General features: G+C 47.4%; 1 pseudogene; it reads right to left on the bottom strand.

Moving 5' to 3' along the window:
* Positions 1 to 3,178: 3,178 nt before the first annotated feature.
* Positions 3,179 to 3,298, bottom strand: LOC136642965 (5S ribosomal RNA; annotated as a pseudogene).
* Between the last annotated feature and the right edge of the window lie 4,577 nt (positions 3,299 to 7,875).

Raw genomic sequence — 7,875 nt, 5'->3', positions numbered from 1 at the left:
GCTAGTTTGTCCTAGTGCAGTTGTTCCAAAACTGGTGAGTCGCGACCAGTCAGGGAAGCACTCAGCTCTGGCCCCTTAAGGAGCAGAGGCAGGGGGATTGCAGCAATGTGATCCCCAGGATTGCACTGCTGCCAGGGAAAGAGAAGGGGTTTCTGGTTTACCTGAAGCCAGCAACGGGCTGGAGGGGGGGGGCACGGAGAGCTCCACGGATGCTTCTGCAGGGCCTCCAAGCCTCAAAATAGTGATCAAAAGCTATTTCCAGTTTTGCGATTGGATGGAAGTGGCTTCCAATCATAATTCTTATTATTTTCAAGTCTTGGGGAGCCCTGCAGAGGTGTCTGTGGGGCTCCCTGCATCCCCAGGAGGTAAACCAGAACCCCCCCTTTCCCTAGCAGCAGTGCAATCCTGGGGATCGCATTACTGCAGTCCCGCTGCCCCTGCAAAGACTTAAGTGGGTCCCTCCTCCTAAGGAGGATTGTGGGAATCACTGTCCTAGTGCATCCTAATGTGGGCTGTGTTTTTCAAGGATCATTGTTATTGTTGCTAGATGAACTACAAGTTCTTTCCCTACTTGCATAACTAGAAGCTTTTCCTTTATTAGTGGCATCGCGATTTGTCTGTGCAGCCTCTTCGTGTAGTCAGGGCATCGATGTACACAAGCACTGGGATTGCTGTATATTGTTTATTCCTGTTTACATCTTAACACTTGGAGACTTTGTTGGAGGTAGGCTGTGATTATATTGTTTTCAAACAAAGCGGAGCGGAGTGTTGCTGTGCGGCACTGTTTCCCTCCTTGCTAAATTGCGCCCACCAACAAACCCAAGGGGGGGGGGCAATGATGTTCCAGTCTCCCCATGTGGCCTCACAAAAGGATGGTTCTCATGTTGAGTTGCGGCTGGCCTGAAGGGGAGTGCTGCTGTTTGTTTTCTTTCTACAGGCCTTTGAAGATCTACCAAGGAGGCCATTTTTATGGTTGATTCATTAGCTGACAGGCTCTCCGCAGCCTTCATCTGCAGAAATGCTGGATAATAATTCCCCAAACTCATTGTAAGCCTTGCAAGTAAAAATAAATAAATAAATGAAGGACCTTCTCAAGCTTCCTTGGGGGAAAAAAAAAAAAGTGCCCAGCCCACTTGGAAATGTTTTCAAAGTGCCTGCTCTCTTAACACTTCAAAAAGAGGCCCGAGCATTTTACAAGGGCACTATTTCCATCAAATCGCGCTTTCTTGTAGCATCTATATTTAAAGCTGTGAAGTCTTTCCAGTAAAGTTCTACCAAAAATTGGTCACGGAATTTGAAACTTGATCTTGATGTTAGGGAGCGGTAGCCATAGCCAGACGTGGAGAGACATGTCTAGCGTGGCCTTTTTAGTGGTCATCTCTCTACACCTTGGAAATTCTATAAGAGGACTACACTGCTTGCAATGGCAGCTACATCCACCACTGTAGAGGTGGTGGAGTAGGAAAAGCCCTGCCGGATCCGATCAGAGGCCCATGTAGTGCAACACCCACTTTCCCCACTATACTCATTTTTCTTTTTAAAGAAAAGGCAGTAGAACAATGGTCATGATAGAGTGTAAGAAGACCTACAGCCCAATCCTACTTCAACCCCTCCCCCACCAAGGCAGCAGTGCCACTGGAGCGGGCACTGCATTTTGCAGAGGACCCTTCTTGCCCAGGGATAAACCCTCACTGCCCCACTGGGTCTGTTTGGACCTGTATCACCTATTTTGCTGGTGCAAGTCTGAGTGGAACTGGTTAGGCAGATTGAGGCTGGGAAAGGGGGCAGGTTATAAGTGGTGCCACCGCTGCTGATTCCATACCCTTCCCAGTCTCGATCCAACCCCATCCCTGCCCTGTTCGTCTTGTTTCATCCCCTCTCTGCTCTGCTCCACCGACCCCCCCCCCACTTCCCTCCCTCCTTCTGCACTGACTTTCCAGTGTTGTCAGTGCAGTAACGGACCTCCCCAGCCCCACCCCCAGGGGGAAAGGTCTGCGATGGCACTCCCAGGGGATGCCGCTGCCCCCCATGCAGAAATCCGTTCCTCCCACTTACCTGGAGTGCATGGTGCCTCGCGCAACTCCAGGATGTGTCAGGGAAGCTTCCTGAAGATTCCCCAACACTTTAAACTGTGCTTCTGGCAACTGGGAAGCACAGTTTCTGACCTCGTCAGGAGCCTGAGAAAGGCTTCTGCGGGGTCCTAAAGGCTCCGCACCCAGGGCATTTGCCCCATCAAGTGAATGGGAGAACGGCCACTGTGTTGGTGGGCTGGTAGCACGCAGCTGTGGCTATTTACTGCTTTGCATATAGCAGTCTTCTGAATGCAAATGTTAATTAACTGACTGGGTGTATTTCTACTGAGAGCTCTGACATTTTGACACGACAACCCCATATATTGTGTTGACATTGGAAGAAGGTCATTCTCTGTCTTGCTGTACCTCATTGCAACGTATCAGATTAAAGTAGAATTATCATTAATATCTGCATCAAGGTGGTCTGAAATGTCTCATTATCCATATTACTGTGTTCCGTAACATAGTTCCATGACACTGTAAAGTGAAAAGAATGGTTTATTTGGGGTTCCAAGGCTGTAAGTGCTCTGGATTTCTTCCAAGTCTTCTTTATCCAGACAAGTCCTTAACAGGATTGCCAGATGTTACTTATTGTAAAGGACTGCCCCTTATTTCTATAGCAGTTCCCTTTAGAGCAGCGGTTTTCAATCTACGTTCCAGGAAACCTTGGGTTCCAGGAACACCTGCTAGGAGGTCCACAATGAGTTCAGAAACGGCAGACAAACTTCCCTGAAAGGCAGTTAACCCATCCACCCAGCACTACCCATTTTTTTTCCCCTGCAACGTACATCCAGAGAGATGCATTCAGGAGTTTTCAACTTAAAACTCCCTAAGTATTTTGTCCAGGCAGGAACCTCCACATTTGCCTTGCAAGTTGCTTTAGGCAACAATCAGTGGTTCTTTTGATTTTGAGTTTGGGGTATAAGTCCTTTGGGACAGGATGCACCCACTCCAACAGAGAAAGAGATAGGAATCTGTCACTGAATTGCAACAGTGGTCCAGAGGGCCCAAAGCACTCAACCTTGGCCCACCTCAATGTGTTCCAACTAGTGTTCATAAGAAGCATGCTTGGTTGGCAACCTTCAGTCTCGAAAGACTATGGTACAAGCCTACAGCACCCAGTATTCCCAGGCTGTCTCCCATCCAAGTACTAACCAGGCCTGACCCTGCTTAGCTTCCGAGATCAGATGAGATCGGGCATGTGCAGGGTAACAGTTGCTTATGACTAGAAGTGCCTCATTTTTCACAGAGATGTGGGAGGGGGATTCTCATCAGAGACCAGGAAGGTTAGCTTATCCCATTGTACAGTTTTCTTATTAAAAAATTGTACCCCTGGAGCTGTTATATATTCCTGAAGCTAGAAGTTCCTCTTCAGCATGGCCTTCCTAGAAAACTAATTTCTGGCCAGGTTTCTGCACAAAAAGCCTACTGCTCCACCACAGGAAGAAAAGAGGGAGCCAACACATGAGGCGCAAGTCCCTCTGTGACAACAGAGTACGTCCTCTATTTTGTTCTTCCTAGAGCAAAACCTCTTCAGATATTGCGCAATCCCATCCCTCCTCAAGGCTGTTATGTCTGCGGGGCCTGGAAAAACAGGTGGAGGACTGAGCTGTTTCTGAATTAGACTTGGATTTGTTCAACTGTAAAAGCAGGTGGAGGATTTTGCGTATAAAAATTCTTGGCTTACTCCAAGACAAAACTGAGCACGTTATTTGTTTGCCAAAGCAAAAGTATGCGGTGGTGGCAGTGGCATGTGAGTGTGTCTGCAAGGGAAGGTTGGGGGAAAACGCACAGGTGCACAGCACATAAAATAAAAGGCTTCCAAACAAGCTGGCTCCTTTGCCTACACAGTGGTTGGGATTTGTATGGAGACCTTGTTCTTAGACTTGTTTGGCTGGACCCCTACAGCATTGGAAATAAAAATGAGCAAGTCAAACGACCACATCAGCATTCTTTCTGTGCTTGCGTACATGAAAACTTTTCCATGCCCCTATCCCGTATCCCCAAAACCTTTTAAAAAATATTTTACAGGCCAGTTTTGAAGTGGAATCATATTTAGTCCATTTGCAAAGCAAGCGCCCTGACTGACTGCGCCCAGTGTGTGGTATGCAAAATGGAGGAAGGGGATGGGAGGCAGGTGAGTTGCACCGCTGGGAGCAGGGGCAAGAAGGCTTTGGGCCTAGGAATGTCCTGTCTCACTGGACCAACGTTCACTTTCCTCTCTGTGGGCTTTTGGATGAGCAGGAAAAATATGCTCAGAAATGTGAACTGAAAGTTCTCTGCAGAATGTCTTGCTGTTAGTTATCAGGGCACACTGAAAGGCTTCATACAGGCATTTGTTTAAGAGCGTGCAGCTATAACGTTCTCTGTTTTTGCCTAATTTGGGGCCACGGGTGCTCAACATGACTGGGATCTAATCATTTGCGATGGGTCAACCATCAGGCTCCTGCAAAACAAGTGTTTTTGAAGCAGCTAAAATAGCTGTTTGGGGAGATGCTTGGGAGAAAAATCACACTGGGAAAAAGTGTTAATTTCCTCCTCTCTGTATGCCACAGTCACCACAAGCTGGACTGGATTCCCTTCTAGGACCTCCGAGAGGGATTTTATCGGGGGCACAAAGTTTCTTTTGGGCCGCTTTCAAAAGTGGGAGAGGAGATAGCAAAACAGGGTGGGGGAGAGTGGTGATAGATTGGGTGGAACAGGGATGGGGGCCAAAATGCAGTGGGGGGAAGGTGGTGACTGCTGGAAAAGTCTTCAGAGCCCAGGTCTATCAGGCTTCCTGATGCAGAGTCCAGGTTGACCCAACCAGTAGACCTGGTCTCCTGGTCAGCCTGCTCCCTGTCTTTCGCTCTTCATGAGGATAGCTGAGATCCTAGAAAAAGTCTAGCTCCCCTCCTTTGACACCCAGGCACTGTTTTTGACACCGGACCCAGATATGATGTACCCCTGCACTCCCCTCTCAGAGCCCGTTTCCTTCAACGGTGTTTCTACTCCTCCCAAGCCCCAAAGCTCAGTACCACAGCTGTGATACAGAATGTTTAATGCAAAAATACAATTTACTTCAATGTTTGATATAGTTACCACTTTTGAACTTTTAAAGGCACATGGACCTATTTCGAATGCTGCCTTTTCAAGAACTCTTAAGGACACCTTGCTATACTTAGAAGTGCAGCGTGGATAGTCTGATCCATTGAATCAAAATAAACATGGGACTTGGTTTCTGCACTCTTAAAGTTGTAGAGCCGTGAAAGTGAGAGGGGACGTTAGCTAGTTTACTTGAATTTTTAGGACATAAGCTGTGAATTAAAATTCACAGTCTCTGAATTAAAATTAAAGGAAGTAAAGGTTATGTGTTGCTGTGTGTTGCAATAAACTGTATTTTTAACTTTTCTGTGTTGGCTCTCAGCTGGGGGCCAGCTGGTTGTTTGCATCCACTGTGCCATGTGGTGCAGGATATAGCTTTTGGCATGCCGCTGCAAATATCATTTCTCAAGTGGTTGCCGATGCGTGCTGACAGCAGATCTGCATGTGGTGGTAGGTACACATCCCTTGTTGGCTATGAACTGGCATCTACAGGATAGTGGGTATTGTATTAAAATGTGTCTATCCTGCTCTATCTCCTCCACTCATGCTAAATCTCAGAAACCTGGAATTCTTCAGGGCTTAATTTGATGAACTTTGAGTTTTAATTTCAATAATTTGAGTGTTCAGCCCTGGAACTGGTTGCCCATGTTAGAATTCAACACTAGGACAGGACACTGTCCCGTAAAACACTGTACCTGTGAATGTCTCTGCATCTGTGTCATCACCATGGAATAGCCACTGTGCTGCTCTGCTTCCTTGCCCTCTTTGTTCATTTATGCTATCATTTGGGCACACCTTATGCAACAAATCTGCTTATGGAAATATGCACATGGGTCACATCTTTATGGCACGTTTGCAACAGTGCGTGCCAGCAGCGAGTTGTTTAGGATTTGAGTCCGACAAGAAGTGCATTTTCAAATTTCACCCTAGGTCTCTGGTTCAACACAGCTAGCAAAGTATAGTGACATAACCCTGATGTTCCGCTGGAACTCAGTTTCTCAAGTGCAGATAAGTAGCTTTCATCCTCACTGTCTGATGAGGACTCTTCAGCTTTTTTTTTTTTTCTATTCATCACGACTAGATATGAGCCAAAGACTAATGTTGAGGTTTGTGTCTAGCAACATTTGGCAAGCCTACTCTTGACAGACATAGGTTGGAACTGAGCCAGCTGTGAGCTTGAAGGATTCCTGGGAAGCTCTTGTGATGGGAGGTTAAGATTCATGAAAGAGCTCATAGTGCTTAAGAAAGAACGCCAGCACCTCTCATGATGGGAGGTCAGGCTCTGGGAGAACAAGGGAGGCCCCCTTGTGCGGGCAGCCGAATTCCAGTGCTTGGCTTGGTTCCAAAAAATTAAAATATTGCCATTAGAATATTATTTGGGCTGTGTGGCCAGCCAGAGTAAGGCTTGACAATCCAGGAGTTGTACTCCAACAAGCGTCCACATTTTGACCTAACAGTTGCAGAATGGGGGGCTCAAGTGACTGGCGTGTGCTTGTGCATGTGGGGAGAGCAGGCTTCAGAGTTGAGGAGAAACAAGAACTGGTGGCAAACGAAGAGTGATGGCACAATATCCTCACTATTTTTAAACCTGTCTCCCAGGAAGCCCTGGGGATGGGCTTCTTTGGGAGATTTTCTCATGAGACCGGTAAGGACTGTCAAGTCTTCCCCAAGATCACTGACCTGCCACTGATGATTGTTTCCTGCATCGTGAAGTAGTCTGGGATAGTTTTGTGTGGTGCATTCTAGGACACAATTGTCACTCATCCACAGAATGGTGGTTCAGGCTAAACAGGTCCAGTCCATATTCCACATGCCATGAAAGTAGGGCCTTGTTCTAAAGCAGTGTTCTTCAGCCTTGGAATTGTGATGACCCCAGTGGAATCACAAAGCCTCAGTTGTGCGGTCACTGCAACTTATGGAATGAAAAAGGTTGAAGACCACTGGACTAGAGCTTCACCAGGTGAAGGGATCTGCTGTACCCCTTCTAATATCAGGTGATTGTGTCCCAGTCCTACTCAGGTTCTTAGCAACGGTGCTAAAATAGCTTTCACTAGTGCCAGGCTTCATGGTAATTTTTTCAGTTCGCTCTAATAAGAATATTTGGTTACAGTGAGCAGTGCTGTCGGGGTGTTATGGGGATGGGGAGTGGGCAGCAATGGGGTGGGCAGGGCCTCTGAGAGAAATCTTATTGGGGTACAAAGTTTCTTTTGGTCCCCTTTGCAAAGGGGGAGAGGTGAAACAGAGCAGGGAAGGGTGGTGATGGGCAAGCAGAATAGGGGCAGGGAGGGGTGCAGCAGGGTGAGGAGAGGGTAGAGACAGCTGGAAAAGTCTTTGGAGCCCAGGTCTACCCACCCATGTGGCATCAATAGTGTCTCTAGCATCCCCAGTCATGGTAGTGTCCCCAGTCTGAGTAGATAGGAAAATGTAAGATCCCAGGAAATTTCTGGGCCCCCTCCTTTGGCTCCTGGCCCCCCTTTTTGACCCTAGGCCCAGGTACAAATTACCCCCTTTACCCCTTCTCCTAGGCCCTGGGAGTAGGAATTGGGCTGTTAAAAGGGGGTCAGGATTGACAGGAAGGAGGGGTAGAATCAACATTCCCAGTCTCATACTTCATTTAGATATTTATTTATTGAGGTTGTGGTATGAAACAGTTTGAAGACCACTGTTCTAGAGCAGGGGTGCCCAAACCCAGGCCCAGGGGCCATTTATAGCCCTCGAG

Source organism: Tiliqua scincoides, chromosome 2 (genome assembly GCF_035046505.1).
Source record: "Tiliqua scincoides isolate rTilSci1 chromosome 2, rTilSci1.hap2, whole genome shotgun sequence".
In the NCBI taxonomy this organism is placed as follows: Eukaryota; Metazoa; Chordata; class Lepidosauria; order Squamata; family Scincidae; genus Tiliqua; species Tiliqua scincoides.
Note: the sequence above shows the minus strand (reverse complement) of the source record. Positions and strands in the feature narration are given on the sequence as shown.